This window comes from Danio rerio, chromosome 4 (assembly GCF_052040795.2).
Source record: "Danio rerio strain M-AB ecotype USA chromosome 4, GRCz13ab, whole genome shotgun sequence".
In the NCBI taxonomy this organism is placed as follows: Eukaryota; Metazoa; Chordata; class Actinopteri; order Cypriniformes; family Danionidae; genus Danio; species Danio rerio.
The window spans coordinates 4,543,398-4,568,672 of record NC_141024.2 but is presented as its reverse complement, the minus strand read 5'-3'; the positions used below and the strand labels follow the sequence as shown (position 1 = coordinate 4,568,672).

The 25,275-nt window shown below is 38.5% G+C and overlaps 4 long non-coding RNA genes across 4 annotated transcripts; 2 read left to right on the top strand and 2 right to left on the bottom strand.

Annotated features, from left to right (window-relative positions):
• Positions 1–54: 54 nt before the first annotated feature.
• Positions 55–4,628, bottom strand: LOC148679898 (uncharacterized). The gene is made up of 4 exons (XR_015942168.1): positions 4,478–4,628; positions 4,280–4,390; positions 1,474–2,689; positions 55–1,374 (listed from the first exon to the last, which is right to left on the bottom strand). It is a non-coding gene; the product is annotated as an uncharacterized LOC148679898 (long non-coding RNA).
• LOC110439412 (uncharacterized) lies at positions 4,198–18,051 on the top strand. The gene is made up of 6 exons (XR_015482466.1): positions 4,198–4,479; positions 8,580–8,678; positions 8,840–10,884; positions 13,256–13,354; positions 13,526–15,621; positions 17,953–18,051. It is a non-coding gene; the product is annotated as an uncharacterized LOC110439412 (long non-coding RNA).
• Positions 16,073–25,275, bottom strand: LOC103910388 (uncharacterized). Its single transcript, XR_015942167.1, has 3 exons — positions 25,115–25,275; positions 20,177–20,287; positions 16,073–18,468 (listed from the first exon to the last, which is right to left on the bottom strand). It is a non-coding gene; the product is annotated as an uncharacterized LOC103910388 (long non-coding RNA).
• On the top strand, positions 20,095–23,266 carry LOC108183594 (uncharacterized). The gene is made up of 2 exons (XR_015942169.1): positions 20,095–20,374; positions 22,711–23,266. It is a non-coding gene; the product is annotated as an uncharacterized LOC108183594 (long non-coding RNA).

Sequence of the window (25,275 nt, the reverse complement as noted above, 5' to 3'; positions counted from 1 at the left end):
GTGTCTGCGTCAGTGAAATCTGTAAGCAATGAAAACATTCTGCATCCCGATATAAGAGCTCGTCAGATAAATTAAATGTGTTTATTGATCTGTGGTGCATTAATTACATACTGACTAAATGACGATCTAGAGTGAATAACAGCATAATGAGAAAGTCACAAGCTTTAAAGAACATTTTTTGACATTTAATTCTGCAATATTTGATGTCAAGTCAGTAATCATCAGCTTTTGACAATACGTCACCTTAGAATTATAAAGTTCTATCTGACATTTTTGTCAATATTGAGTTATTGACATATTCTTATTAATTGACAACTAATTTACAGTATGTGATGATTTTTAAAAGTTGTTTACATTTTAAGACTTTTTTTATTTAAAAAACAAATGTTGCACACATACTGTTTGCTATGGAATGCAAAAACTTTGAGGCTCAATATCTCAAAATCATTCAGAACGCAGATAAAACCTTATAATTCCAAGGTGACGAATAGTTTTATGTTACATTAATATTTGTGTGATATTTCCATTAGGGCTGCAACAATGAATCGTTTAAATCGATTACTAAAAGCGTTGGCAACGAATTTCATAATAGATTCGTCATACGGGGACGTTTGATTATTTAAAAACACTTTAGTTCAGCATGGAGCGGTGTGAATACAGTCTCTCTCACGCACGGAAACAGAGTTTGGCGCCCCATAGACAGGGATGAGGAGGAAGGGAGATTAACAGCAGGGTAAATCATTAAAGAATCCTACTATTGTTCTGTTTTGAAGTGAGAACTGTAAAGTCCCTGCTGCTGATATTTTACTCGTTATCTAGCTTGACAAGCATGACAAATTATCTATAACCCTTAGATCGGCAACTAAAAAATCAAACTGAGCGGAGAAAGACGTGTCATATTATCACAATTATGCAGCTTTTTAACCGCCTAATGCTTATTTTATGTTTTAGACATGTAAATACACACAAGTACTAGTAAGACAAGACATTTAGAGTTTGTAAAACACACAAGGAAATCTAAAAATCCATTCAAATATAATTTGCTGATGTGTTTTATTCATACCAGATACACATAGTGAAAGTAACTATAGAGTTGAATCTACTCTTCTCTAAGTTCACCAGCCACTTACTTGCATGTATTTGGGGAGTAACTGGTGAATTTACGTGCTCAGTCCTGCGTATTCTGCTTTAGCAATGAGGCAAACGCGCGGCCGCAAGTAAACATGGCAACGCCCATCTGACATTATAGATCACAATCACTTACACGTTTATGTAAATTGGATTATCAGGTAGTTAATGACACGATGAGCAAGTGTGTGAATATGTTGAAATAAAAGTAATAATAAATAAAAGAGCTACATCTGTCATACAGAGCTATTGTGGCTGCGGTGTGTCACGTGACAAACATGACGCGTCGCCACGGAAACATTAACGGTAAACGTTCTAAAATAATGGTCGCCTAAAAAACCGGACTCCCGTTTCCAGATAGAACCTTTAAAACTCAGCAGTGAAAGGGTTAATAACAGAAGTAAAGCAGTGGTGGCAGAGTTACTTTGCACTGCATTGCAAGACTGAAGACATTTTTATTCACTCGCCTTTTTTGATCATTCATTTTACCATCTGTTGTCATGTAGAGCTGCACTGCAGAAAAGCTTTTCTTTATAGTTGTCAACATCAGTGGATGAACATACAGAAAACTACAGCTGCACCACAGGAAGCTGAAATCTCAATACTTTGCTGAAATTCAGAAAAATCCCCACAATCATTCAAATCAACAGATCTGCAATAGTGTAATTCAGAAATATCTCCACAGGAGGGCGACATGTTTAAATTCATTCAATTAGATTTAAAGTTGTGTAATTCACCAAAATCACCACACGAGGGCAATATTTTAAAAATTATTATATTGAAGATTAACAAAGGTGTAATTCAGAAATTCTCCACACGAGGCTGAAACTTTCACTATTTTAGAGCGGCAGCAGTGCAGTTCACAAACATCACCACAAGAGGGCGAATATTTTAAATACATTATATAAAAAATTCGCAAAGGCGTAATTCAGAATAATCTCCACATGAGGGCGCAATATTCAATACAATAAAATATTTGCATATTTGTCTATTATTAGCTCAGATATTCAGTGTGTAATAATGTGTGTATTTGTGTGTCTGCTCTACAGGATCAGTGACGTGTTGTGGACTGTAAGCCTGTTGAACAGAAGCAGAGACGTGTGGACAGACACTGACTGTACTGACGATGATCATCTGCTGCTGCACAGGTGATGTAGATCATGTATGATTGTGTGTGTGTTTGTCTTGCACATGTCGGTTACCATCATTTGCTTTGTGGAGGGTCACTCCTCTAGAAAGTAAATGATGGTAACCGAAACGGGTGGGGAAGGGACGAAGGTCCAGAATTTTTATACAGTTAATTTTAATTTTTTTGGCAGGCTGTAAAGTATAACCCCTGCTGGACACGGCTCCGGAAGCTCCAGGGGGAGACCGAACTGGTATCCCCCCTTCTTCAGGCGCGCCTCACACTCACTCACCATTCACACATATCGCAGAGTTCTGGCTGGGACCGATACCAGCAACCCCTGAAGCCGTGGGGCAGCGCTCTTACCACAGAGCCACAGATCTCCTGTCTGAACACCTGCTGGAACTGATGTTTGACTGCTGACCTGTGTGTGAGCTGATTCAATAAAACAAGATACAAGTCAGATCTGAACTCTTGTCTTTATGAGTCTCTTCCTCAGAGAACTTGTGTTCTGTATAATGAGTTGAACATTACCCATAGTGAGGATTGAACCCGGGTCTTCTTGATTAAAGCCCAACACTTTATGACCTGAGCCACCAAGTCTGATGTTGGAGGAGATATCTGAATGGGGCTTTATCACAAACTCCATCATGACCAAGGTTTGACACATATTTCTTTGTAATTTGGTCCACAAAACAACCATATCCAAAAATCAAGCTCTGTGGTTCAGTGGATGAGCGTTTAACTATTGTACAGAAGTGCGAAGGATCAAATCCCACTCTTGCTAGAACAAGTCAGATGTGAACTCTTGTCTTTATGAGTCTCTTCCTCAGAGAACTTGTGTTTATTCACTCAATCATCATGGGGTTCACATCATCATCCAGCTTGAGCTCATTAGATTCACCATCATGCTTCCATCATCAGGGCAGGTCACTGATGGTGAATATAATAAACTCAAGCTGGACATTAGCCATAGTGAGATTTGAACCCGGGTCTCTTTGATCAAAGTTCAACACTTTATGACCTGAGCCACAGAGTCTGGATGGTGAAACAAATGTTTAAATGGAGCTTTATCTATTTCCTAATTTTACCTGTGATTTGAGATAAATTTCTTTGTAATTTGGCTCACAAAAAGTCTATTGCCATAAGTCAAGTCCTGTGGCTCAGTGGGTGAGTCTTTGACTACTGTTCAACAGACTGAAAGATCGAATCTCTCACTTGTGCTTTCATGCAGGAGACCTGGGTTCAAATCTCTCTATTGCTTACTTTACTGTCATTTGCTGGAATTCAGTCAGACAAAGTGGCCCAAGCAGCATGAAAGCCATGATGGGCTAGTGGCTGAACACACAGTCAATGTAAATGAGACTACGGTAGAGGCTTGGGTACGAAACTCAATTCGCTGTGCGGATCACACGAAATGAACTGCTGAAAGGAAAGTAATCAGTGCAGGATTGAGGAAAACACTTTTGTTTTTTGTATTTAGATCAGCAGTAAAGAGCAGTAACAGGACTCAGATTAGAACCCAGGTATACTGTGAGAACTTCACATCTCAGGCTGTGTGCTCTGACCACTACACCATCAGCACACACACAAACACACACTTCTTTCTCCACTGTAACGATGACCACATTTACACATTTTCAAAAAAAAAACTAAATAAACACAAATAATTAATATCAAATGTAAATTATACAAAATACATTCAAACTACATCATATGCTAATATATTATTATATTTCATTGTTCAAAATGTGAAAAACCTGCTTCAGTCAAACACATCAACCATATTTTAAATGATCTTACAGCTGCTTGTGGGGCTTTAAATGTCACTAAACACAATTAAACACTGTAAATATCATCATTTACCTCTAAAGTCTCCTCATACTGTATTGAGGACTCTACACCAAATCTGGCCAATCACATGCTTTCTACAGAAAGTCCCTCCCCCAACATACACGCGACAGAGCAGCAGCACAACAAACACACTTTCTGGACTCTCTACTGGAAATATGAGCTCATAAATACCTTTACTGGAGCTGTGAATCCGCCTGGATGTGGAGGAGTGTGTGGAGGAGCGTCAGAAAGAGGAAAGATGTGCAGCAGAAACACAACAGACACACGTGTGTATCTTCACTGCTGCAGAGGAGGAGAGAGAGCAATGCCTGAACACAAACACTACAGCAACATCACTACAAACAAACCCACCGAAACAAAGTCACTTACAGGTGAGTCGCGTTACTCTCCATTTCTGCTCTCTGGGTCGCTTTTCTTCACTGTCGGGCTGTAATATGTGCTGTTGACTGACATTATGAGTCTGTCACTGAGCTGTCATCTGCTGGAGCTCAACTTGACGCCAGTAAAACGGTGTACCTGTGATGATCTGTGGCGCTGTTGTCAAAGGTGTTCAGGCTAAGAGCAGCTCGCTGATGCCGCCTAGTGGAGCAGATGGGAGCTGCGCTTTAATGCGCACCCCTAACCCCACCCTTTACAATGACGTCACTAGCTCCACTAAGTGCATCGTGTCTGACATTGTAGGTCCCACCATTGAAAAGATCAAAAACAGATATAATATGTGGTTAATGAGAGATCTGTCCTTATATGGGTCGTGTGTTGCTGTCTAAAGCAGAAGGAATTTCAAGGTCTGTATATATATTATTGTCAATGGAAACTTCGAAAAATGTTGTTAAGGAATTGGATAAAATTCTTTATGATTTTATTTGGCGTAAAAAAGGCTCACTATTTAAAAAAAGATATTTTAAATAACAGCAAAGACTTTGGAGGCCTTGAAGTGTTAAATTTTACAGATCTCAATGAGGTATTTAAGATAAAATGGATAATTGAATACATTAAAAATAAAGAAACTTTGTGGCATATCTTTCTAAATTTTATATTTAACTCTTTGGGTTGCATAAATTTTCTTTTAAAATGTAATTTCTCTATTGATAAAATCCCTATTAAATTGGCAAGTTTTCATAAGCAGGCATTGTTGGCTTGGCAGTTGGTCTATAAACATAATTTTACACCTCATCGGTATTTTCTGTGGAATAATAAAGATATCTTGTACAAAAGGAAATCTATATTTATTCAATCATGGTATGACAATGGAATATGTACAGTCAGTCAATTACTTGACGAACATGGATTGCTTTATTCATACTCGGAATTCCTTAAAAAATTTAAAGTTCCTGTAAAACCAAAAGAATATGCTGTTATTTTTGATGCAATACCAAGTAAAGTTGTATCACTGTTGCGTAATTCAATATACAATGTGGACCAACAGCCAAAGACAAGTGATGATGTATTATATATTGATGATATTAACATTCTTAAAGATAAATGTAGTAATAGATATATTAGAAATGTATTAAAAAAGAATAAAATACCATCTTCAACAGTCTTCTGGTCATCAAACTTTGGAAGCATTGAGTGGAAAAAATTATGGTTACTAACAAATAAGTTCTTTGTAAGGAATAAAGTAAGACAGGTATCATTTAAAATTTTACACCGAATTTATCCTGTAAAAGAATTATTTGAACGATTTGGAGTTGATAGAAAAAACTTTTGCGATTTTTTGGAATTATTAAAGAATCTGTTACTCATCTTTTTTTTCAATGTGTATACTCAAGATTATTTTGGATTGATGTTTCTAACTTTATTTCAAGGACATTCGGTACACTAATACAAATTGGGTTATATGATGTCATACTTGCTTTTGTACAAGATGGAATTGACTCCAAAACATGTTTTCTTATACAACTAATAATATTACTTGGAAAATACCATATCCATGTCAAGAAATGGGCCAAAGCTAAGCCAAATTGTGTTCATTTTATAAAGGAGATTAAACAATATGGTACTACATTATGTAACATAAAAAACAGAAAAGCTAAAAAAACATATGAGGCATTATGTAAATTTCATTTGATTGAATAAGTTTTTTTTTATATAATTATCATTATCTTACCTATTCTTTTTTCTACCCCTGGCATGTTTATACATCGTATAACTAAAATAATTTATTTCATTTTATTTTATTTATTTTTATTATGTTTATAACTGTTGTGAGATGTACTCTATTGTACTATGTTTGTAAATACTACAATACAATAAAAAAAAAAGAAGTCTGATATTGTAGGTCTGATTTATGCAGTCTCAGTTTGCAAATCCAAATCTGCATCCAGATACTATCGGAGAAAGACTGATCAAATCTGCCTTTTACAAAGTTCACAAGATTTTTTTTACATCCACTTGTTGCATCTTAATATAGCAACAGAAATACTTACAATTCAACACTTTATGAACGGCTTAATACAATATATATGTTTTTAATAACCAGTCATCTTTATTAGGCATTCATGAAAGAAATTGTGGTCGTGTTTTTGTTGGTAAAATATTACTTGTGTCTGCGTCAGTGAAATCTGTAAGCAATGAAAACATTCTGCATCCCCGATATAAGAGCTCGTCAGATAAATTAAATGTGTTTATTGATCTGTGGTGCATTAATTACATACTGACTAAATGACGATCCAGAGTGAATAACAGCATAATGAGAAAGTCACAAGCTTTAAAGAACATTTTTTGACATTTAATTCTGCAATATTTGATGTCAAGTCAGTAATCATCAGCTTTTGACAATACGTCACCTTAGAATTACAAGGTTCTATCTGACGTTTTTGTCAATATTGAGTTATTGACATATTCTTATTAATTGACAACTTATTTACATTATGGGATGATTTTTAAAAGGTGTTTACATTTTAAGACTTTTTATTTAAAAAGCAAATGTTGCACACATACTGTTTGCTATGGAATGCAAAAACTTTGAGGCTCAATATCTCAAAATCATTCAGAACGCAGATAAAACCTTATAATTCCAAGGTGACGAATAGCTTTATGTTACATTAATATTTGTTTGATATTTCCATTAGGGCTGCAACAATGAATCATTTAAATTGATAAAATTGATTACTAAAAACGTTGGCAACGAATTTCACAATAGATTCGTCATACGGGGACGTTTGATTATTTAAAAACACTTTAGTTCAGCACGGAGCGGTGTGAATACAGTCTCTCTCACGCACGGAAACAGAGTTCGGCTCCCCATAGACAGGGATGAGGAGGAAGGGAGATTAACAGCAGGGTAAATCATAAAAGAATCCTACTATTGTTTTGTTTTCAAGTGAGAACTGTAAAGTCCCTGCTGCTGATATTTTACTCTTTATCCAGCTTGACAAGTTAGCCTTAACCCTTAGAGCGGCAACTAAAAAAATCAAACTGAGCTTTGGCACGTTGGCTAGCGCTGAGCCAGAGAAAGACTTATCATATTATCACAATTATGCAGCTTTTTAACCGCCTAATGCTTATTTTATATTTTAGACATGTGAATGCACAAGTACTAGTAAAACAAGTACTAGTACCATCTGTTGCCGATGTGTTTTATTCATACCAGATGTGAAAGTAACTATAAAGTTAATTCTATTCTTCTCTAAGTTCACTTAATCACAATCACTTACACGTTTATGTAAATTGGACTATCAGGTAGTTGATGACACGATGATTAAGCGTGTGAATATGTTGAATAAAAAATAATAATAAATAAAAGTGCTACATCTGTCAAGACTCCCGTTTCCAGATAGAACCTTTAAAACTCAGCAGTGAAAGGGTTAATAACAGAAGTAAAGCAGTGGTGGCAGAGTTACTTTGCACTGCATTGCAAGACTGAAGACATTTTTATTCACTCGCCTTTTTTGATCATTCATTTTACCATCTGTTGTCATGTAGAGCTGCACTGCAGAAAAGCTTTTCTTTATAGTTGTCAACATCAGTGGATGAACATACAGATAACTACAGCTGCACCACAGGAAGCTGAAATCTCAATGCTTTGCTGAAATTCAGAAAAATCACCACAATCATTCAAATCAACAGATCTGCAATAGTTTAATTCAGAAATATCTCCACAGGAGGGCGACATGTTTAAATTCATTCAATTAGATTTGCAGTTGTGTAATTCACCAAAATCACCACACGAGGGCGAATATTTTAAAATTATTATATTGAAGATTTACAAAGGTGTAATTCAGAAATTCTCCACACGAGGCTGAAACTTTCACTATTTTAGAGCGGCAGCAGTGCAGTTCACAAACATCACCACAAGAGGGCGAATATTTTAAATACATTATATAAAAAATTCGCAAAGGCGTAATTCAGAATAATCTCCACATGAGGGCGCAATATTCAATACATATGTAATATTTGCATATTTGTCTATTATTAGCTCAGATATTCAGTGTGTAATAATGTGTGTATTTGTGTGTCGACTCTACAGGATCAGTGACGTGTTGTGGACTGTAAGCCTGTTGAACAGAAGCAGAGACGTGTGGACAGACACTGACTGTACTGATGATGATCATCTGCTGCTGCACAGGTGATGTAGATCATGTGTGTGATTGTCTTGCACATGTCGGTTACCATCATTTGCTTTGTGGAGGGTCACTCCTCTACAAAGTAAATGATGGTAACCGAAACGGGTGGGGAAGGGACGCAGGTCCAGAATTTTTATACAGTTCATTTTAAATTTTTTGGCAGGCTGTAAAGTATAACCCCTGCTGGACACGGCTCCGGAAGCTCCAGGGGGAGACCGAACTGGTATCCCCCCTTCTTCAGGCGCGCCTCACACTCACTCACCATTCACACATATCGCAGAGTTCTGGCTGGGACCGATACCAGCAACCCCTGAAGCCGTGGGGCAGCGCTCTTACCACAGAGCCACAGATCTCCTGTCTGAACACCTGCTGGAACTGATGTTTGGCTGCTGACCTGTGTGTGAGCTGATTCAATAAAACAAGATACAAGTCAGATCTGAACCCTTGTCTTTATGAGTCTCTTCCTCAGAGAACTTGTGTTCTGTATAATGAGTTGAAGGTGGACATTAGTCACAGTGAGGATTGAACCCGGGTCTTCTTGATTAAAGTCCAACACTTTATGACCTGAGCCACCAAGTCTGATGTTGGACGAAATATCTGAATGGGGCTTTATCACTAACTCCATCATGACCAAGGTTTGACACATATTTCTTTGTAATTTGGTCCACAAAACAACCATATCCAAAAATCAAGCTCTGTGGTTCAGTGGATGAGCGTTTAACTATTGTGCAGAAGTACGAAGGATCAAATCCCACTCTTGCTAGATTCAAGTCAGATGTGAACTCTTGTCTTTATGAGTCTCTTCCTCAGAGAACTTGTGTTTATTCACTCAATCATCATGGGTTACACATCATCATCCTGCTTAAGCTCATTAGATTCACCATCAGCTTCCATCATCAGGGCAGGACACTGATGGTGAATATAATAAGCTCAAGCTGGACATTAGCCATAGTGAGATTTGAACCCGGGTCTCTTTGATTAAAGTTCAACACTTTATGACCTGAGCCACAGAGTCTGGATGGTGAAGCAAATGTTTAAATGGAGCTTTATCTATTTCCTAATTTTACCTGTGATTTGAGATAAATTTCTTTGTAATTTGGCTCACAATAAGGCTTTTGCTATCAGTCAAGTCCTGTGGCTCAGTGGGTGAGTCTTTGACTACCGTTCAACAGACTGAAGGATCGAATCTCTCACTTGTGCTTTCATGCAGGAGACCTGGGTTCAAATCTCTCTATTGCTTACTTTACTGTCATTTGCTGGAATTCAGTCAGACAAAGTGGCCTAAGCAGCATGAAAGCCATGATGGGCTAGTGGCTGAACACACAGTCAATGTGAACGAGACTACGGTAGAGGCTTGGGTACGAAACTCCATTCGCTGTGTGGATCACACTAAATGAACTGCTGACAGGAAAGTAATCAGTGCAGGATTGAGGAAAAACACTTTTGTTTTTTGTATTTAGATCAGCAGTAAAGAGCAGTAACAGGACTCAGATTTGAACCCAGGTATACTGTGAGAACTTCACATCTCAGGCTGTGTGCTCTGACCACTACACCATCAGCACACACACAAACACACACTTCTTTCTCCAGTGTAAGGATGACCACATTTACACATTTTGAAAAAAAAAACTAAATAAACACAAATAATTAATTTCAAATGTAAATTATTCAAAATACATTCAAACTACATCATATGCTAATATATTATTTTATTTCATTGTTCAAAATGTGAAAAACCTGCTTATTCTTCAGTCAAACACATCAACCATATTTTAAATGATCTTACAGCTGCTTGTGGGGCTTTAAATGTCACTAAACACAATTAAACACTGTAAATATCATCATTTACCTCTAAAGTCTCCTCATACTGTATTGAGGACTCTACACCAAATCTGGCCAATCAGATGCTTTCTACAGAAAGTCCCTCCCCCAACATACACGCGACAGAGCAGCAGCACAACAAACACACTTTCTGGACTCTCTACTGGAAATATGAGCTCATAAATACCTTTACTGGAGCTGTGAATCCGCCTGGATGTGGAGGAGTGTGTGGAGGAGCGTCAGAAAGAGGAAAGATGTGCAGCAGAAACACAACAGACACACGTGTGTATCTTCACTGCTGCAGAGGAGGAGAGAGAGCAATGCCTGAACACAAACACTACAGCAACATCACTACAAACAAACCCACCGAAACAAAGTCACTTACAGGTGAGTCGCGTTACTCTCCATTTCTGCTCTCTGTGTCGCTTTTCTTCACTGTCGGGCTGTAATATGTGCTGTTGACTGACATTATGAGTCTGTCACTGAGCTGTCATCTGCTGGAGCTCAACTTGACGCCAGTAAAACGGTGTACCTGTGATGATCTGTGGCGCTGTTGTCAAAGGTGTTCAGGCTAAGAGCAGCTCGCTGATGCCGCCTAGTGGAGCAGATGGGAGCTGCGCTTTAATGCGCACACCTAACCCCACCCTTTACAGTGACGTCACTAGCTCCATTGAGTGCATCGTGTCTGACATTGTAGGTCTGATTTATGCAGTCTCAGTTTGCAAATCCAAATCTGCATCCAGATAATATTGGAGAAAGACTGATCAAATCTGCCTTTTACAAAGTTCACAAGATTTTTTTGCATCCACTTGTTGCATCTTAATATAGCAACAGAAATACTTACAATTCAACACTTTATGAATGGCTTAATACAATATATATGTTTTTAATAACCAGTCATCTTTATTAGGCATTCATGAAAGGAAATGTGGTCGTGTTTTTGTTGGTAAAATATTACTTGTGTCTGCGTCAGTGAAATCTGTAAGCAATGAAAACATTCTGCATCCCGATATAAGAGCTCGTCAGATAAATTAAATGTGTTTATTGATCTGTGGTGCATTAATTACATACTGACTAAATGACGATCTAGAGTGAATAACAGCATAATGAGAAAGTCACAAGCTTTAAAGAAGATTTTTTGACATTTAATTCTGCAATATTTGATGTCAAGTCAGTAATCATCAGCTTTTGACAATACGTCACCTTAGAATTATAAAGTTCTATCTGACATTTTTGTCAATATTGAGTTATTGACATATTTTTATTAATTGACAACTAATTTACAGTATGTGATGATTTTTAAAAGTTGTTTACATTTTAAGACTTTTTTTATTTAAAAAACAAATGTTGCACACATACTGTTTGCTATGGAATGCAAAAACTTTGAGGCTCAATATCTCAAAATCATTCAGAACGCAGATAAAACCTTATAATTCCAAGGTGACGAATAGTTTTATGTTACATTAATATTTGTGTGATATTTCCATTAGGGCTGCAACAATGAATCGTTTAAATCGATTACTAAAAGCGTTGGCAACGAATTTCATAATAGATTCGTCATACGGGGACGTTTGATTATTTAAAAACACTTTAGTTCAGCATGGAGCGGTGTGAATACAGTCTCTCTCACGCACGGAAACAGAGTTTGGCGCCCCATAGACAGGGATGAGGAGGAAGGGAGATTAACAGCAGGGTAAATCATTAAAGAATCCTACTATTGTTTTGTTTTGAAGTGAGAACTGTAAAGTCCCTGCTGCTGATATTTTACTCGTTATCCAGCTTGACAAGCATGACAAGTTAGCGATAACCCTTAGAGCGGCAACTAAAAAATCAAACTGAGCTTTGGCACGTTGGCTAGCGCTGAGCCAGAGAAAGACTTATCATATTATCACAATTATGCAGCTTTTTAACCGCCTAATGCTTATTTTATATTTTAGACATGTGAATGCACAAGTACTAGTAAAACAAGTACTAGTACCATCTGTTGCCGATGTGTTTTATTCATACCAGATGTGAAAGTAACTATAAAGTTAATTCTATTCTTCTCTAAGTTCACTTAATCACAATCACTTACACATTTATGTAAATTGGATTATCAGGTAGTTGATGACACGATGAGCAAGCGTGTGAATATGTTGAATAAAAAATAATAATAAATAAAAGTGCTACATCTGTCAAGACTCCCGTTTCCAGATAGAACCTTTAAAACTCAGCAGTGAAAGGGTTAATAACAGAAGTAAAGCAGTGGTGGCAGAGTTACTTTGCACTGCATTGCAAGACTGAAGACATTTTTATTCACTCGCCTTTTTTGATCATTCATTTTACCATCTGTTGTCATGTAGAGCTGCACTGCAGAAAAGCTTTTCTTTATAGTTGTCAACATCAGTGGTTGAACATACAGAAAACTACAGCTGCACCACAGGAAGCTGAAATCTCAATGCTTTGCTGAAATTCAGAAAAATCCCCACAATCATTCAAATCAACAGATCTGCAATAGTGTAATTCAGAAATATCTCCACAGGAGGGCGACATGTTTAAATTCATTCAATTAGATTTGCAGTTGTGTAATTCACCAAAATCACCACACGAGGGCGAATATTTTAAAATTATTATATTAAAAATTCGCAAAGGTGTAATTCCGAATAATGTCCACATGAGGGCGCAATGTTCAATACAATAAAATATTTGCATATTTGTCTATTATTAGCTCAGATATTCAGTGTGTAATAATGTGTGTATTTGTTTGTCTGCTCTACAGGATCAGTGATGTGTTGTGGACTGTAAGCCTGTTGAACAGAAGCAGAGACGTGTGGACAGACACTGACTGTACTGATGATGATCATCTGCTGCTGCACAGGTGATGTAGATCATGTATGATTGTGTGTGTGTTTGTCTTGCACATGTCGGTTACCATCATTTGCTTTGTGGAGGGTCACTCCTCTACAAAGTAAATGATGGTAACCGAAACGGGTGGGGAAGGGACGAAGGTCCAGAATTTTTATACAGTTCATTTTAAATTTTTTGGCAGGCTGTAAAGTATAACCCCTGCTGGACACGGCTCCGGAAGCTCCAGGGGGAGACCGAACTGGTATCCCCCCTTCTTCAGGCGCGCCTCACACTCACTCACCATTCACACATATCGCAGAGTTCTGGCTGGGACCGATACCAGCAACCCCTGAAGCCGTGGGGCAGCGCTCTTACCACAGAGCCACAGATCTCCTGTCTGAACACCTGCTGGAACTGATGTTTGACTGCTGACCTGTGTGTGAGCTTATTCAATAAAACAAGATACAAGTCAGATCTGAACTCTTGTCTTTATGAGTCTCTTCCTCAGAGAACTTGTGTTTATTGACTCGCCCATCATGAGTTTCACACCAGCGTCCATCATCAGGATGGTGAATATAATGAACTGAAGGTGGACATTAGCCACAGTGAGGATTGAACCCGGGTCTTCTTGATTAAAGTCCAACACTTTATGACTTGAGCCACCAAGTCTGATGTTGGAGTAGATATCTGAATGGGGCTTTATCACTAACTCCATCATGACCAAGGTTTGACACATATTTTTTTTGTAATTTGGTCCACAAAACAACCATATCCAAAAATCAAGCTCTGTGGTTCAAAGGAAGAGCATTCAACTATCATACAGAAGTGCGAAGGATCAAATCCCACTCTTGCTAGATTCAAGTCAGATGTGAACTCTTGTCTTTATGAGTCTCTTCCTCAGAGAACTTGTGTTTATTCACTCAATCATCATGGACTTCACATCAGCGTCCAGCTTGAACTCTTTATATTCACCATCAGCTTCCATCATCAGGGCAGGACACTGATGGTGAATATAATAAACTCAAGCTGGACATTAGCCATAGTGAGATTTGAACCCGGGTCTCTTTGATTAAAGTTCAACACTTTACAACATGAGCCACAGAGTCTGGATGGTGAAGCAAATGTTTAAATGGAGCTTTATCTATTACCTGATTTCACCTGTGATTTGAGATAAATTTCTTTGTAAGTTGGCTCACAAAAAGTCGATTGCTATTAGTCAAGTCCTGTGGCTCAGTGGGTGAGTCTTTGACTACCGTTCAACAGACTGAAGGATCGAATCTCTCACTTGTGCTTGCATGCAGGAGACCTGGGTTCAAATCTCTCTATTGCTTACTTTACTGTCATTTGCTGGAATTCAGTCAGACAAAGTGGCCTAAGCAGCATGAAAGCCATGATGGGCTAGTGGCTGAACACACAGTCAATGTGAACGAGACTACGGTAGAGGCTTGGGTACGAAACTCCATTCGCTGTGTGGATCACACTAAATGAACTGCTGACAGGAAAGTAATCAGTGCAGGATTGAGGAAAAACACTTTTGTTTTTTGTATTTAGATCAGCAGTAAAGAGCAGTAACAGGACTCAGATTTGAACCCAGGTATACTGTGAGAACTTCACATTTCAGGCTGTGTGCTCTGACCACTACACCATCAGCACACACACAAAACAACACTTCTTTCTCCAGTGTAAGGATGACCACATTTACACATTTTGAAAAAAAAACTAAATAAACACAAATAATTAATATCAAATGTAAATTATACAAAATACATTCAAACTACATCATATGCTAATATATTATTTTATTTCATTGTTCAAAATGTGAAAAACCTGCTTATTCTTCAGTCAAACACATCAACCATATTTTAAATGATCTTACAGCTGCTTGTGGGGCTTTAAATGTCACTAAACACAATTAAACACTGTAAATATCATCATTTACCTCTAAAGTCTCCTCATACTGTATTGAGGACTCTACACCAAATCTGGCCAATCAGATGCTTCCTACAGAAAGTCCCTCCCCCAACATACACGTGACAGAGCAGCAGCACAACAAACACACTTTCTGGACTCTCTACTGGAAATATGAGCTCATAAATACCTTTACTAAAGCTGTGAATCCGCCTGGATGTGGAGGAGTGTGTGGATGAGCGTCAGAAAGAGGAAAGATGTGCAGCAGAAACACAACAGACACATGTGTGTATCTTCACTGCTGCAGAGGAGGAGAGAGAGCAATGCCTGAACACAAACACTACAGCAACATCACTACAAACAAACCCACCGAAACAAAGCCACTTACAGGTGAGTCGCGTTACTCTCCATTTCTGCACTTTGTGTCGCTTTTCTTCACTGTCGGGCTGTAATATGTGCTGTTGACTGACATTATGAGTGTCACTGTGCTGTCATCTGCTGGAGCTCAACTTGACGCCAGTAAAACGGTGTACCTGTGATGATCTGTGGCGCTGTTGTCAAAGGTGTTCAGGCTAAAAGAGCAGCTCGCTGATGCCGCCTAGTGGAGCGGATGGAAACTGCGCTTTAATGCCTCTTGCTGAGTTCACAAGATTTTTTTTCATCCACTCGTTGTTTTCATACAGCAACAGAATACTTATAATTCAAAACTTGATGAATGGCTTTCTACAATATATGATCTTTTAAAAATGAGCCAGTCATCTTTATGAGGCATTTATGATCATATTTCTGTTGGTCAATTAAATCTGTAAGCAATGAAAACATTCTGCATCCCCAATATAAAAGCTCGTCAGATAAATTAAATGTGTTTATTGATGAGAGGTGCATTAATTACATACAGGCTAAAAGACGATCTGGACTGAATAACAGCATAATGAGAAAGTCACGAGCTAAAAAGTTCAATATTTATGTTTTGCACTTCATTTATCGATATTTGATGTCAAGTCTGTAGTCATCAGCTTTTGGGAATTGTTTTATGTTACATTTATATTGGTTTGATATTTCCACATTGTTAATCAATAATTTGTCCTGAGTTTCTGTATAAAAAGAGCTAAAATAATCCCTTATGAATGATCAGATGTTTGAGTTTAAGCTTTAAAAGGTGAAAAGTGGTTAAACACACACACACACACACACACACACACAAACACACACACACACACACACGTTGTGAGGAGGGCAATTAACAGGTGAGACCAAAACGACTGGTGTGTCCGATTAAGAGAAGCCTTTGAGCTGGAGACTCAGTAAGATTAAGAGAATTTACTGAAGATAGTTTGCCGTTCTGTGACACTCGCATAGAGTTTGCTGGCCGATCTCGCTGCCTTACAATAACAAAAACACAGCAATTATACTGTGCATAATAAATATACAGAATCATCCCAATCAATCTAAAATGATCAATTCTGTACACACAGAGCCGTTCAGGTCATCTGGTGAAATTGTACTCTTATCACAGTATAAATCACAGAAAACTAAACATCACATTGTGACATATTTCCAATACCGTGCCGCTCTACAGGGAACGACCTGTTTCATCCTCAAGGCTGTTTCTTGTACTCTCAGCCGTCTAATCGGAAACTGGTTGAATACTGGTGTAATCTACATCCAGACTGGCAGCTGCTGCTACACAGAAAGTCTCTCCTGCACACAAAGAAAATGACTTTAAACAGAATTAACACAGAAAACGGTAAATAACTCAGGAAACAGTTGTTTCCAATCCATCAGGAATCCAGTTCTGCTCAAGAGCTCTCCATGACCTCTGACCTGGCTTGGTAGATCCTGAAAACAGAGATTTGACAGACATGGACGCTTCAACTGAACACTTCACTACATTAGGTCATGTTTAACTTCATTCACTGATCAAAATCATGTCAACGATTAAAAACTGATTCAAATAATCAATAATAAAGTCACCAACAGAATATATTTTGATCTTTCCTGGAACAGATGAAGACAGAAAACGACTCAATTCAACATGTAGCAGAACTGTGTTCACCATGACCTCAGTTTACTGTCTCGCTGTCATCTGAAGATCCCCATAAAAACTGCAATATTTAGCGTTTGATGATATTTCTTTATTTATTAATAATACCTTTTTTTTAACCTCAAGATTTTCTGCTTCATTTTACACAACGAAATGTTTGTGGTTGTCAGCATCAGTGGATGAAAATGAACATGACTACAGCTGCGCCACAGGAAGCTGAAATCTCAGTGCTTTACATTTACTGAGCTGAAGATCAGGAAAAACATCACCACAAACTTTCAAATCAATAGAAAGGTGTAATTCAGAAATATCTCCACAGGAGGGCGACATGTTTAAGCTCATCCAAATAGATTTGCAGTGGTGTAATTCAGCAAAATCACCACACGAGGGCGAATATTTTAAATTCATTAAATTCGCAGCGCTGCAATTCAGAAATTCTCCACACGAGGCTGAAACTTTCAGTATTTTAAAACAGCAGCAGTGCAGTGCACAAAAATCCCCACAAGAGGGTGAATATTTTAAATTCAGAAAATTCAAGATTTGACAAAGTGTAGTTCAGAGAAATCTCCACATGAGGGCGCAATATTCAATACATATGTAATATTTGTATATTTGTCTATTATTAGCTCAGATATTCAGTGTGTAATAATGTGTGTATTTGTTTGTCTGCTCTACAGGATCAGTGACGTGTTGTGGACTGTAAGCCTGTTGAACAGAAGCAGAGACGTGTGGACAGACACTGACTGTACTGATGATGATCATCTGCTGCTGCACAGGTGATGTAGATCATGTATGATTGTGTGTGTGTGTGTTTGTCTTGCACATGTCGGTTACCATCATTTGCTTTGTGGAGGGTCACTCCTCTAGAAAGTAAATGATGGTAACCGAAACGGGTGGGGAAGGGACGAAGGTCCAGAATTTTTATACAGTTCATTTTAAATTTTTTGGCAGGCTGTAAAGTATAACCCCTGCTGGACACGGCTCCGGAAGCTCCAGGGGGAGACCGAACTGGTATCCCCCCTTCTTCAGGCGCGCCTCACACTCACTCACCATTCACACATATCGCAGAGTTCTGGCTGGGACCGATACCAGCAACCCCTGAAGCCGTGGGGCAGCGCTCTTACCACAGAGCCACAGATCTCCTGTCTGAACACCTGCTGGAACTGATGTTTGACTGCTGACCTGTGTGTGAGCTGATTCAATAAAACAAGATACAAATCAGATGTGAACTCTTGTCTTTATGAGTCTCTTCCTCAAAGAACTTGTGTTCTGTATAATGAGTGGGACATTACCTATAGTGAGGTTTGAACCCGGGTCTACTTGATTAAAGTCCAACACTTTATGACCTGAGCCACCAAGTCTGATGTTGGAGGAGGTTTCTGAATGGGGCTTTATCACAAACTCCATCATGACCAAGGTTTGACACATATTTCTTTGTAATTTGGTCCACAAAACAACCATATCCATAAATCAAGCTCTGTGGTTCAGTGGATGAGCGTTTAACTATTGTACAGAAGTGCGAAGGATCAAATCCCACTCTTGCTAGATTCAAGTCAGATGTGAACTCTTGTCTTTATGAGTCTCTTCCTCAGAGAACTTGTGTTTATTCACTCAATCATCATGGGGTTCACATCATCATCCAGCTTGAGCTCATTATATTCACCATCAGCTTCCATCATCAGGGCAGGACACTGATGGTGAATATAATAAGCTCAAGCTGGACATTAGCCATAGTGAGATTTGAACCCGGACCTCCTTGAACAAAGTTCAATACTTTATAACATGAGCCACAGAGTCTGGATGGTGAAGAAAGTGTTTTAATGGAGCTTTATCTCTTCCTGATTTTATCCGTGATGTGAGATTATTGTCTTTGTAATTTGGCTCACAAAAAATAATACCAATAGTTAACTCCGGTGGCTCAGTGGATGAGTGCTTGACTGCCATACAGAAGACTGAAAGATTGAGTCCCTCACTTGCTATAATCACATCTTTCTCAAAACTCTCAATAAAAACAATTTCCAGAAGTCTAAATTCATCTCTCTCAGTGGCTCAAGTCATAAAGCAATGTGCTTTCATGCAGGAGACCTGGGTTCAAATCCCTCTATTGCTTACTTTACTGTCATTTGCTGGAATTCAGTCAGACAAAGTGGCCCAAGCAGCATGAAAGCCATGATGGGCTAGTGGCTCAACACACAGTCAATGTGAACGAGACTACGGTAGAGGCTTGGGTACGAAACTCACTTTGCTGTGCGGATCACACTAAAGGAACTGCTGAAAGGAAAATAATCAGTGCAAAACTATGGAAAAACTCTTTTGTTTTTTTGTATTTAGATCAGCAGTAAAGAGCAGTAACAGGACTCAGATTTGAACCCAGGTATGCTGTGAGACCTTTACATCTCAGGCTGTGTGCTCTGACCACTACACCATCAGCACACACACAAACACACACTTCTTTCTCCAGTGTAAGGATGACCACATTTACACATTTTGAAAAAAAAACGGACTAAGCACAAATAATTCATATAAAATTATAATATAAATAAAATTCTAATGTAAATGATTCAAAATACATTCAAACTACATCATATGCTAATATATTATTATATTTCATTGTTCAAAATGTGAAAAACCTGCTTATTCTTTAGTCAAACACATCAACCATATTTTAAATGATCTTACAGCTGCTTGTGGGGCTTTAAATGTTACTAAACACAATTAAACACTGTAAATATCATCATTTACCTCTAAAGTCTCCTCATACTGTATTGAGGACTCTACACCAAATCTGGCCAATCAAATGCTTCCTACAGAAAGTCCCTCCCCCAACATACACGCGACAGAGCAGCAGCACAACAAACACACTTTCTGGACTCTCTACTGGAAATATGAGCTCATAAATACCTTTACTGGAGCTGTGAATCCGCCTGGATGTGGAGGAGTGTGTGGAGGAGCGTCAGAAAGAGGAAAGATGTGCAGCAGAAACACAACAGACACACGTGTGTATCTTCACTGCTGCAGAGGAGGAGAGAGCAATGCCTGAACACAAACACTACAGCAACATCACTACAAACAAACCCACCGAAACAAAGTCACTTACAGGTGAGTCGCGTTACTCTCCATTTCTGCTCTCTGGGTCGCTTTTCTTCGCTGTCGGGCTGTAATATGTGCTGTTGACTGACATTATGAGTCTGTCACTGAGCTGTCATCTGCTGGAGCTCAACTTGACGCCAGTAAAACGGTGTAACTGTGATGATCTGTGGCGCTGTTGTCAAAGGTGTTCAGGCTAAAAGAGCAGCTCGCTGATGCCGCCTAGTGGAGCGGATGGACACTGCGCTTTAATGCGCACACCTAACCCCACCCCTTACAGTGACGTCTTACATTGCAAGTCTGATTTATGCAGTCTCGGTTTGCAAATCCAAGTCTGCATCCAGATACTATTGGAGAAAGACTGATCAAATCTGCTTTATTACAGAGCTTACAAGATTTTTTAATCCACTTGTTGCATCTTAATATAGCAACAGAAATACTTATAATTTAACACTTCATGCAAAGCTTAATACAATATATGTTTTTAATAACCAGTCATCTTTATTAGGCATTCATGAAAGGAAATGTGCTCGTGTTTTTGTTGGTATAATTATTACTTGTGTCTGCGTCAGTGAAATCTGTAAGCAATGAAAACATTCTGCATCCCCGATATAAGAGCTCGTCAGATAAATTAAATGTGTTTATTGATGTGTGATGCATTAATTACATACAGACTAAATGACGATCTAGAGTGAATAACAGCATAATGAGAAAGTCACAAGCTTTAAAGTACAATATTTTACATTTGATTTGGCAATATTTGATGTCAAGTCTGTAGTCATCAGCTTTTGACAATAGTTTTATATTACATTATTATTTGTTTGATTTTTCCATATTGTTATTCGAGCATTTATCCTGAACTTCTAAATAAAGCGAGCAAAAATAATCACTTATAAATGATCAGATGTTTTAGTGTGTGCTTTAAAGATTAAACAGTGGTTAAACACACGGACATTGTCAGGAGGGAAATTACCAGGTGAGACCAAAACGACTGGTTGAATACTGGTATAATCTACATCCAGACTGGCAGCTGCTGCTACACAGAAAGTCTCTCCAGCATATAAAAGAAATTACTTTGAAAAGAATTAACAAATAAAACGGCAAATAATTCAGTAAACAGTTGTTTCTAGTCCATCAAGAATAAAGTTCTGCTCAAGAGCTCTCCATGACCTCAAACCTGGCTTGGTAGATCCTGAAAACAGAGATTTGACAGAGACAGAGACTCTCCGACTGAACACATCACTAAATGAGGTCATGTTTAACTTCATTCACTGATCAAAATCATGCCAAAGATTAAATCAGGGTTCCTGCAGGTTTCATCAAGTTAAATTTAAGACTTCAAAACATTTTGAAGAACAATTTGAATGAAATGTTAGACTTATACACGGCTAAATGCTGAGGATTTTATTTGAATATCCCAGTTGGAAAAGATTTTCACTTGCCCTTTAAAAAACGATTATAACGTAAAACATTTAATAAAACAATCATAATAATAATTTAATAATACAAATCTAGGTCAGGTCAGTATCCTCAGCAATAAATAAATAACTTATTAGCAAATGTTACTGTAGGGAAAGTAATTAAATTGAAAGTTGTATTGAGATTGTTGGTGATTGTCTGGGTATTAATGGCCAGATTGGGAAGCTATAAATGAACAAGGGAAAATTAAGAGCTGTTAAATAAGATTTAAGACCTATAACACAATATTTTAGTTGATTTAAGACTTCTGAAGGTCTAAAACTTTGCTTTTGTGATTTAAGACATTTTAACACTTTTAATACCGCAGACACCTCAACACTTCCTGCTTTCTTTTACACAATAAAATGTTTATGGTTGTCACCATCAGTGGATGAAAATGCAGCTGCACCACAGGAAGCTGAAATCTCAATGCTTTGCATTTGCTGTGCTGAAATTCACAAAAAATCACCACAATCATTCAAATCAACAGATCTGCAAAGTTGTAATTCAGAAACATCTCCACAGGAGGGCGACATGTTTAAATTCATTCAATTAGATTTGCAGTTGTGTAATTCACCAAAATCACCACACGAGGGCGAATATTTTAAATTCAGTAGATTGAAGATTTGCAAAGGTGTAATTCAGAAATTCTCCACACGAGGCTGAAACTTTCACTATTTTAGAGCGGCAGCAGTGCAGTTCACAAACATCACCACAAGAGGGCGAATATTTTAAATACATTATATTGAAAATTTGCAAAGGCGTATTTCTGAATAATCTCCACATGAGGGCGCAATATTCAATACATATGTAATATTTGCATATTTGTCTATTATTAGCTCAGATATTCAGTGTGTAATAATGTGTGTATTTGTTTGTCTGCTCTACAGGATCAGTGACGTGTTGTGGACTGTAAGCCTGTTGAACAGAAGCAGAGACGTGTGGACAGACACTGACTGTACTGATGATGATCATCTGCTGCTGCACAGGTGATGTAGATCATGTGTGTGATTGTGTGTGTGTGCGTGTTTGTCTTGCACATGTCGGTTACCATCATTTGCTTTGTGGAGGGTCACTCCTCTAGAAAGTAAATGATGGTAACCGAAACGGGTGGGGAAGGGACGAAGGTCCAGAATTTTTATACAGTTCATTTTAAATTTTTTGGCAGGCTGTAAAGTATAACCCCTGCTGGACACGGCTCCGGAAGCTCCAGGGGGAGACCGAACTGGTATCCCCCCTTCTTCAGGCGCGCCTCACACTCACTCACCATTCACACATATCGCAGAGTTCTGGCTGGGACCGATACCAGCAACCCCTGAAGCCGTGGGGCAGCGCTCTTACCACAGAGCCACAGATCTCCTGTCTGAACACCTGCTGGAACTGATGTTTGACTGCTGACCTGTGTGTGAGCTGATTCAATAAAACAAGATACAAGTCAGATGTGAACCCTTGTCTTTATGAGTCTCTTCCTCAGAGAACTTGTGTTCTGTATAATGAGTTAAACATTACCCTTAGTGAGGATTGAACCCGGGTCTTCTTGATTTAAGCCCAACACTTTATGACCTGAGCCACCAAGTCTGATGTTGGAGGAGATATCTGAATGGGGCTTTATCACAAACTCCATCATGACCAAGGTTTGACACATATTTCTTTGTAATTTGGTCCACAAAACAACCATATCCAAAAATCAAGCTCTGTGGTTCAGTGGATGAGCGTTTAACTATTGTACAGAAGTGTGAAGGATCAAATCCCACTCTTGCTAGATTCAAGTCAGATGTGAACTCTTGTCTTTATGAGTCTCTTCCTCAGAGAACTTGTGTTTATTCACTCAATCATCATGGGCTTCACATCATCATCCAGCTTGAGCTCATTAGATTCACCATCAGCTTCCATCATCAGGGCAGGACACTGATGGTGAATATAATAAGCTCAAGCTGGACATTAGCCATAGTGAGATTTGAACCCGGGTCTCTTTGATTAAAGTTCAACACTTTATAACATCAGCCACTGAGTCTGGAGTGAGAAACTGCAGTTTGAATGGAGCTTTATATAGGTCCTGATTTTGACCGCAATTTGAGATAAATGGTTTTGTAATTTGGCTCACAAAAAAAAAAGCTACCAATGTGAAGTCCTGTGGCTTAGTGGGTGAGTGCTTGACTGCCAAACAGAAAACTGACAGATCTAATCTTACACTTGCTAAAAACTACATCCTGTCTTTCTCAATAAAAACAATTTTAAGGAGTCTGAATTCATCTCTCTCAGTGGCTCAAGTCATAAAGTAATGTGCTTTCATGCAGGAGACCTGGGTTCAAATCCCTCTATTGCTTACTTTACTGTCATTTGCTGGAATTCAGTCAGACAAAGTGGCCCAAGCAGCATGAAAGCCATGATGGGCTAGTGGCTGAACACACAGTCAATGTGAACGAGACTACGGTAGAGGCTTGGGTATGAAACTCAGTACACTGTGTGGATCAAACCAAAGGAACTGCTGAAAGGAAAGTAATCAGTGCAGGATCGAGGAAAAACACTTTTGTTTTTTGTATTTAGATCAGCAGTAAAGAGCAGTAACAGGACTCAGATTAGAACCCAGGTATACTGTGAGAACTTCACATTTCAGGCTGTATGCTCTGACCACTACACCATCAGCACACACACAAACACACACTTCTTTCTCCAGTGTAAGGATGACCACATTTACACATTTTGAAAAAAAAAAGTAAATAAATACAAATAATTAATATCAAGTGTAAAATTATTCAAAATTCATTAAAACTACATCATATGCTAATATATTATTATATTTCATTGTTCAAAATGTGTAAAACCTGCTTATTCTCCAATCAAACACATCAACCATATATTAAATGATCTTACAGCTGCTTGTGGGGCTTTAAATGTCACTAAACACAATTAAACACTGTAAATATCATCATTTACCTCTAAAGTCTCCTCATACTGTATTGAGGACTCTACGCCAAATCTGGCCAATCAGATGCTTTCTACAGAAAGTCCCTCCCCCAACATACACGCGACAGAGCAGCAGCACAACAAACACACTTTCTGGACTCTCTACTGGAAATATGAGCTCATAAATACCTTTACTGGAGCTGTGAATCCGCCTGGATGTGGAGGAGTGTGTGGAGGAGCGTCAGAAAGAGGAAAGATGTGCAGCAGAAACACAACAGACACACGTGTGTATCTTCACTGCTGCAGAGGAGGAGAGAGAGCAATGCCTGAACACAAACACTACAGCAACATCACTACAAACAAACCCACCGAAACAAAGTCACTTACAGGTGAGTCGCGTTACTCTCCACTTCTGCACTTTCTGTCGCTTTTCTTCCCTGACGGGCTGTAATATGTGCTGTTGACTGACATTATGAGTCTGTCACTGAGCTGTCAACTGCTGGAGCTCAACTTGACGCCAGTAAAACGGTGTACCTGTGATGATCTGT